We start from the raw sequence: 9,335 nt of genomic DNA, 5'->3' as shown, positions 1-9,335 counted from the left end.
TCAAACCCTGGCTGGGGTAGTATTTTTCGCAATAAAATTAAAAACTATTTAATTTAAAAATTACATCAAGGGACCAAAACCATGGTCAAAATTAATAATGTCTCGATATTGATCTAAAAAAAGTGCTGTGTGAATCCGACAAACCAAGTTGGCTCACAGTTTTTCAATGTTCATATCGGAAAGACGTTATATATATTGCCAGTCAGGTCGATTTAAATTACTTTAATTGTTATTCTATATACTGGCGAAAGAAATTTATTATTCTGTTTAATATTTACTTCGTATAAAAATTCTACAACTTGATGTTACAAAATGAGGGTGCAGGTCCATTCAGTAGACATCAAGGAATATCATACCGCGTTTGTAGAATTAGGCTGAGACTCCAAACAAAAAAGTTAAACGAAAAGTACGATTACGTGAACGTAATGTACGTACATTCGGTACATTATCGTACTTTTCGCGCGGTATGATATTCCTTGATGTCTACTAAATGGACCTGCACCTTCATTTTGTAACATCAAGTTGTAGAATTTTTATACAAAGCAAATATTGTTAAAAACAAGTGTAGGTATTACAGACAGCTTTAGGATCACCTTAAGATTAGAGCTAAAGGAAGGGCGTAAAAAACCTTAAAGGCCATTGCACGTAACAAAGTTTTAGTCATAATTGTAAGGCCGTAAGAAAATTAACCAATCACAATCGATTATTCTCCTTGAGCTCGAAAAATAATCGAGTGTGATTGGTCTATTTTCTTACGGCCTTACGATTATGACTAAAAATTTGTTACGTGCAATGGCCTTAAGGGAATTGACGTCACAAGTTACGACTTAAGCTTAAGTCATATGTATACCTTAAATTCTTAAGCCCCTTGCACAATAGGCAATAGCGAATAGCGATATAGCGATAGCGACAAAATTTCCGACGAGTTGGAATTCTGTATCTATTGCCTTGTAGCCAACCAATCAGCGTTCAGAATTTTGCCGAGACGAACGTTTTGAATGTTTTGAGTACGTATATTATAGGTTATATGTAGTATTTTGAAAAAAAAATTTATGGAAATTGTGTATTGTTGACAACTTGAACTTCAATAAATACTATAATAGATGTTTTATGGAAATCAGGTTATTTATTATTTATTAAAATATAAAAATTAATACATATTATTATTACTTCTATACCATTTCATAGTATAATATTAAAGCAGAATAGCGCGTGCATAGAACATGTCAGTTTTATAAAAATTATATATACAGAAACAGCAGAATTTCAACTCGCATCACGATGTAGTCCTTGATGTATATATTCGTACTGTCACGGAACTTCGCCAGCAGTTGTCATAAAATATGACGAGAGAGTATCCCGCATCGAATAAGCCTCTCTCGTAGTTCTATGTGCTCCACATCTTCCGATGGGTCTTAAATGATCATGCTGGTAATTCTCGCCATTCTCTTTCAATTATTTGCCCATCAATTTCTCTATCAGCGAATTGAGGGGGGCAATATCTTTGCTGCTGTGGTGCTGTCTCGTCGTTTTTTGTTTTTATAAAATTGTGCAAACACATTTCTGCTAGCACAAATTTGTCGACGACTTCTGGCCCAGCGCAAATTGGCCTCCGAAGTATCCTCTATCTGGCTGCAAGGATACCAAATGTATTTTCTATTGTTCTCCTAGCTCGTGACAGTCGATAGTTAAAAATTCTTTTTTGGTCATTTAAAGCCCTGCCCGGGTAAGGTCGCATGACGTTTATCGACATTTGGAAGCGTCGCCAACAAAATAGCAAGGCATTTTCTTATCGCTTCCTGGTAGACGAGCTGTTCCTTTTGGCATGTTGAGTGTACCTCCATATAAAGCTTTTCCGAAGGCTGATCTTGACAGAATTCCTCCATCAGAATCGCTGCCATACGCGCCAATATCGAACAACGTAAATCGATATCTAGCGTCACAAACAGCCATCAGCACGATGCTAAATGTCTTCTTATAATTGAAATAGACAGATCCAGAGTTCGGAGGTGCCTGAATGATAATGTGTTTACCATCAATCGCTCCGACACAATTTGGCAAATTCCACAAAGCTAAAAAATCTGCGCAGATCTTTTTCCATTGTTCTTCTGTTGGAGGTCTCATGCAGATTGGCATTAAAACATTTGCTATAACGGAGCATGTTTCTTTAACGATGATATGAGCTGTGGACTCTCCTACTCTATAGGCTAGAGCCACAAATAACATTTGATCTCCTGTTGCCAAATATCTGTAACAAAATTAATATTTTAATAATGTATTTATTTATTAATTTAAAAAATATTGAATTTTTTTTATTTTACTCTAATTTTATGGGCTATAGCCTTTTTTTGCAAAATTTCCTTGTCTAGTTATATGTACACACAAAAGGGGGATTATATTGATTATTAAAAATGCAATTAATAAATAAAAAGTAGTATATCATTTGAAGTAAATATGATTTAACAAAAGAAGTATTTATTTCAACAACCTTTTGGCAAAAAAATTAAAAATAAACGTTACGACGTTTTGACCCTCAAAGTTTGAATCTTTCTCAAGTGATCTATAAAAAATATGATTTACTTCAAAAACAAATATGATTTACCTCAATGTTATTGCGAGACGCTGTTCTGGACATATCGATGGTCTTATACTCCTTTTTTCAAGTGTGGGCCCACTATAGCTGGAGCCGTTCATAAAATGTAGGCACATCCGTTTTCATATACCGGAAAAAGAGATCTGGGTCTTCTTTAAGTTCTGAAAATAGAGTTGCGAAGTCGCCATACGCCGCTCGTCCTCTATTTATGGGACGTACTCACCATCGGCGGTTTTTCCAACGTTTGCTGTTTTCGGCCTTCCACGCGGTGTAGAATGTTGCCACAGCTATTTGCATTGTACAGATAAATAACAATAACTCTTCATCTTCCATCGTAAGTTAACCTGAAACAGATATTCGTTAAAATATAACACATAAAACAATGTATATACTTATATAAATACGTTTCAGAAGCACTTACCAAGTAATATTTAACTTAAAAAAGTATTGTATATACTCCAAAATTTGTTGAAGAATTGTACAGTCGATGTTGAATTTAACCGCTTTGACAATTACAGGTTATGTGCTACGTTCATATCTGAATCAGATGGTAGAAAGGCTACACAATTTCTGATTGGTTCTGCGCTTTTATTGTTTTATTCCTATCGCGCCATTGTGCATTGGATGGCGATAATTTCTATCGCTATTGCTATCGCTGTCGCTATCGCTATCGCTATCGCTATCGCCTATTGTGCAAGGGGCTTAATAGTTACTACAGAAGTAACGCTCGCGTAAACGTAGTAAAGGCCTTCACACGCGAATCGACGGAAAACGTAAGACGTAAATTGTAAGGAAATCCACCAATCAGAGTCGACTATTCTCCTCTTTAAGAGGGAAGAAGAGGGGAATAGTCGACTCTGATTAGTGGATTTTCTTTACGATTTACGTCTTACGTCTTCCGTCGATTCGTGTGTCCAGGCCTTAATAGACAGATATTATCTTATAATATATTAATATATCTTATAATATATTAATTATTTCTGTGAAGTATAATTAGTAAAAAATGATTTTTAATATTTACGTATTTCCGTTTTTCCTGGTGCATGGGGAACCCGCCGCGGTCATATAAAATCGGAACGGATATTTGGAGAAACGTTCTGATTATAGTTACCCCCCCCCCCACTGTGCTTGCTTTCCGTTCCGCTTTTTCTCTACGTGGGACTGCACCCTTAAGGGGATCCTAAAGTGAAGACTGAACTTCGAATCCTCGACGTCGGTAATGTCAACATTTCTAATCCTGTTTTCTATGTCATATATCTATATCTGATGTTCTTGTCTAACGAGAGGCATCTGTCCTTGTTTCGATTGCTGCGCCATCTCTCGCTACACGCAATATCAACCTGAATGTGCTTTTGCACATATAAAAGTTTATTTAAACTAATCTTTTTTTCTAGGCTTTCAATCTTAGATCTAATTGCACGATATTGTTCTTAAATGTTGTCCCTAGGTCATGCCGGTCTAATTTTGTGGATATTTTTGTGGAATTTTTGTACAAAGCAAATATTGTCGTCACGTATACCAAAAATTAACAAAAATATTAATTTTTTCTCGTATTCGATATAAATTCGACCACCATGACCTAGATTTTGATGCGTACTTTAATTCTAGACAAGAATTTTGCATTTCTATAAAGCCAATTAAAAGATTAGTGCTAAGAAAAAAAGCCGATATTACAAACGGCTTTAGGATCCCCTTTATAGTCTAAGAGCTGGCAACAGAAAAAGCAACATGCCTCGGTCCATGAAATATTTTATTTGGAAAAGGTTCGATTGCTGCCGGCAAAGCGAAAGCCTGACCGTCAGAAGGCGGACTGGAAGCTAAGTGGGTGGGCGGGCGATCAAACGTGTAAATTTTCCAACAAAAGAAACTGTCGATCGGCACGGCTGAAAATTTGCATAGGGATCGAGGAGTATGAGAAAAAGCAGGAAAAAAATTGTCAGAAGAGTAAGTAGAAGCTAAAGGGTTGTCAGAAGCTGTTAAAGTTGCGAAAAATCTCGGAAAATTTACATATTAAGAAGCACTTCTGACAATTTGCATTTGTATTGTTTACATATAGAATAAACTAAGTGCAAAGTGTCAGAAGGCAAAGTGGAAGCGATCATGAGAAAATCGGGTGCAAAGTGCGAGAGCGTCTTTCGGCGCGCGGCGCAGCGCCCAGTGGACCGATCGCTTTTCTCTTGATTTTCACACCGTACATATTTCATAGCACTTCTGACAATTTATCTCAATATTCATAAAAGACTAAAGGAACTATTATTAAAATGTCAGAAGTCAATTGAGAAGAATTAATCAATTTAATTTTGCTTTTTCATAGAGGAAACTTTGTGATAGTAAAAAAAATTTTTTTCGAGATTTTAAAGGAAATAGGTTTAGAATGTTCCAAAATGTCGAGAAATCGTATTAGTAGAAAATGTCTGGAAGTATGTGTGTGTGTGTGTGTGTGTGTGTGTGCGTGCGTGCGTGCGTGCGTGCGTGCGTGCGTGCGTGCGTGCGTGCGTGCGTGCGTGCGTGCGTGCGTGCGTGCGTGCGTGCGTGCGTGCGTGCGTGCGTGCGTGCGTGCGTGCGTGCGTGCGTGCGTGCGTGCGTGCGTGCGTGCGTGCGTGCGTGCGTGCGTGCGTGCGTGCGTGCGTGCGTGCGTGCGTGCGTGCGTGCGTGCGTGCGTGCGTGCGTGCGTGCGTGCGTGCGTGCGTGCGTGCGTGCGTGCGTGCGTGCGTGCGTGCGTGCGTGCGTGCGTGCGTGCGTGCGTGCGTGCGTGCGTGCGTGCGTGCGTGCGTGCGTGCGTGCGTGCGTGCGTGCGTGCGTGCGTGCGTGCGTGCGTGCGTGCGTGCGTGCGTGCGTGCGTGCGTGCGTGCGTGCGTGCGTGCGTGCGTGCGTGCGTGCGTGCGTGCGTGCGTGCGTGCGTGCGTGCGTGCGTGCGTGCGTGCGTGCGTGCGTGCGTGCGTGCGTGCGTGCGTGCGTGCGTGCGTGCGTGCGTGCGTGCGTGCGTGCGTGCGTGCGTGCGCGTATGGATTTTTGTACACGTATCTATTTCTACAATTTTTTAGATACCGGGTTGAAGTTTTGCACACCAAATAGAGTATCATAGAAAGTATGTCCTCCTCTAATTTTATTAAAATCCGTCGACCGGTATGGATTTTAAGATTTTCATTTTTCAGAAAAGCGTATTTTACGCTGTAGCTTTCTCAATATTTGAGATATATCGATCTATTTTTAATTCTATTATATTTTTCAGTTTTTTCTACTCCTATTTCATGTACAATTCTTTAAAATTTGGTTAATTAGTTCTTGAGTTATAGAAATTTCAGTAAACTTGACTGTTTTTTTACCAGAAATTGGTAACCCTTTTATTATTAACAATTTTTATTAATTTTATTACATTCTTCAGTCTTTTTTCTACCCCTATTTCGTATATTATTCTTTAAAATTTGGTTAATCAATCAATAATTCTTTAAAATTTCTGTTAAAAAAACAGTCGTTTACTGAAATTTCTATAACTCAAGAACTGATTAACCAAATTTTAAAGAACCAGTATGGATTTTAAGGAAATTTTCATTTTTCAGAAAAGCGTATTTTACGCTGTAGCTTTCTCAATATTTGATATATCTATCTATTTCTAATTCTATTATATTTTTTAGTTTTTTCTATCCCTATTTCATATACAATTATTTAAAATTTGGTTAATCAGTTCTTGAGTTATAGAAATTTCAGTAAACGACTGTTTTTTTTTTACAGAAATTTTAAAGAATTATTGATTGATTAACCAAATTTTAAAGAATAATATACGAAATAGGGGTAGAAAAGACTGAAGAATATAATAAAATTAATAAAAATTGTTAATAATAAAAAGGTTACCGATTTCTGGTAAAAAAACAGTCAAGTTTACTGAAATTTCTATAACTCAAGAACTAATTAACCAAATTTTAAAGAATTGTATATGAACTAGGGGTAAAAAAAACTGAAAAATATAATAGAATTAAAAATAGATCGATATATCTGAAATATTGAGAAAGCTACAGCGTAAAATACGCTTTTCTGAGGAATGAAAATTTCCTTAAAATCCATACCGGTCGACGGATTTTAATAAAATTAGAGAAGGATATACTTTCTATGATACTCTATTTGGTGTGCAAAACTTCAACCCGGTATCTAAAAAATTGTAGAAGTAGATACGTGTACAAAAATCCATACGCACACACACACACACACACACACACACACACGCGCGCGCGCGCGCACGCACGCACGCACGCACGCACGCACGCACGCACGCACGCACGCACACAACACACACACACACACACACACAATCTTTCAGACATTTTCTACTAATACTATTTCTCGACATTTTGGAACATTCTAAACCTATTTCCTTTAAAATCTCAAAAAAAAATTTTTTACCATCACAAAGCTTCCTCTATGAGGAAGCAAAATTAAATTGATTAATTTTTCTCAATTGACTTCTGACATTTTAATAATAGTTCCTTTTGTCTTTTATGAATATTGAGATAAATTGTCAGAAGTGCTATGAAATATGTACGGTGTGAAAATCAAGAGAAAAGCGATCGGTCCACTGGGCGCTGCGCCGCGCGCCGAAAGACGCTCTCGCACTTTGCACCCGATTTTCTCATGATCGCTTCCACTTTGCCTTCTGACACTTTGCACTTAGTTTATTCTATACGTAAACAATACAAATGCAAATTGTCAGAAGTGCTTCTTAATATGTAAATTTTCCGAGATTTTTCGCAACTTTAACAGCTTCTGACAACCCTTTAGCTTCTACTTACTCTTCTGACAATTTTTTTCCTGCTTTTTCTCATACTCCTCGATACCTATGCAAATTTTCAGCCGTGCCGATCGACAGTTTCTTTTGTTGAAAAATTTACACGTTTGATCGCCCGCCCACCCACTTAGCTTCCAGTCCGCTTTCTGACGGTCGGGCTTTCGCTTTTCCGGCAGCAATCAAACCTTTTCCAGGTAAGATATTTCATGGACCGAGGCATGTTGCTTTTTCTGTTGCCAGCTCTCCGACTATTAGTACAAGTGTGCGCTATAGTGCAAGCGCCTGAATTCGCTATTGTCAAGCCACAAATTTTGTTTCTAAGAAAAATGGATTTACTTTAAACTGAAATAAAAAGTAGCAAAATGTATACATATTTTATTGAATTGACCAATCATAATATAAAAATAATCATAACTATTAAAAATGTTCATCTTTTGACTTCACAAATTTCTTCAAATGTTGAGCTTCAAATTCTCACAGCACGCAAGATCTCAACGCTACTGCAATGCTTTCACTAGATCAGCCTTATTCAAAAGCCTCGATATTTCCCATGAGACTTAAAACAAGATTACAATTGATCAATTCAAGAAAATATGTTTATATCACACGTGCGTGGAAAGTGACCCATTACGCGCGCGCTATCTGTGCGACAAATGGCCAATTCCACACATGAGTCGAAACAGTGCGGTAATGTCACATAATGTAAACATTGGCCATCCGTCGCACAAGATGACGCGCGCGCAATAATAGGCCACTTTCCACGCACTTTTACTACGTTTACGCGAGCTTTACTTCTGTAGTAACTTACGATAATTTACTCCGCGTAAACGAGTAATATATCGTAAGTTACTACAGAAGTAACGCTCGCGTAAACGTAGTATATGTATATATAGTATATAATTAATGTAATTAATGTAATATAATAAATGTAATGTAGTATAGCAGATAATAATAGATAAATTAACGATTAAGGAGGTTCGATGGCTACAACAAAATGCAGAGAGTTTCATGAAATTTTAATATGTTGTTCTGGAATGCAAAATAGAATTATGTGAATTTTTTAGGAACTTTCACCGTCCCGTTTTGAAAAAAATCTACTCCAAAAACTTAAAAAGTACAATTTTTGGATTAGATTTTTTTCAAAACGGGACGGTAAAAAATTCCCAAAAAATTCACATAATTCTATTTTGCATTCCAAAACAACATATTAAAATTTCATGGAACTGGCTGCATTTTTTAGGTTTTTATGGGAAATGATATATTGCATATACCTTCAGAATGAAATAAGTGCAAGAAAAAATGCAAATGATAAGGAAAGAAAAATATGCACATGTAACTTAATAATTTACAAATAAATGAGCGAAAGAAAGGGGAACGTTACCGCACATTTCGTAGAAAAATTAATTATTAAAGCATAAATTGCTTGATTTTTCGTCTGCTAGACTGCCACGGTCGTGAACGACGTGAACAGCAGCACGCATTATACGCACGCGGCGACCAATCAGAGCAATCCCCTTCATTTCCACTACTTCAAACGCTAGTGCGCTGTTTCCAGAACCCCCGCGTCCCACTACTCCCTCCGATGAAGCCATCGAACCTTCTTAATAGAAAATGCACATCAAAACAAACTACGAATATTTATGTGAATGTACGTATGTCAATGTTCCAAAAATATAAATATGCAAGAAAGACATCAAACATATCTTATAAAAATAAATAAAATAATAAATAATAAAGAAGATTTTATGTAAATAATTATTATGATCTTTATTATTTTGACATAAAACATAAGTGAAAGAAAACAACTTGCATTACTGGAACCAAAGTCGCATTTTATACTGAAAATGTAGATTTTCGAGCATATGTCGATTAAACTTTTTTTTCGCTTTCTGAGGATTATTCTTACTTTTCAACATTTATTCTCTCATTTTTTCTTAACACCCTGTATACTTTTTTCGGGGC

At 37.0% G+C, this 9,335-nt stretch overlaps 1 pseudogene across 1 annotated transcript; it reads right to left on the bottom strand.

The window, feature by feature from the left end:
* Positions 1-1,108: 1,108 nt before the first annotated feature.
* On the bottom strand, positions 1,109-9,295 carry LOC143898832 (uncharacterized; annotated as a pseudogene). The gene is made up of 4 exons (XR_013257306.1): positions 7,623-9,295; positions 3,015-4,285; positions 2,603-2,937; positions 1,109-2,248 (listed from the first exon to the last, which is right to left on the bottom strand). The product of XR_013257306.1 is annotated as an uncharacterized LOC143898832 (transcript).
* Positions 9,296-9,335: the final 40 nt, after the last annotated feature.

Source organism: Temnothorax americanus, unplaced genomic scaffold, assembly GCF_048541705.1.
Source record: "Temnothorax americanus isolate GAGA-0224 unplaced genomic scaffold, ASM4854170v1 Scaffold24, whole genome shotgun sequence".
Classification (NCBI taxonomy): domain Eukaryota; kingdom Metazoa; phylum Arthropoda; class Insecta; order Hymenoptera; family Formicidae; genus Temnothorax; species Temnothorax americanus.
The sequence above is the reverse complement of the archived record's forward strand: the minus strand, read 5'-3'. Positions and strand labels throughout refer to the sequence as shown.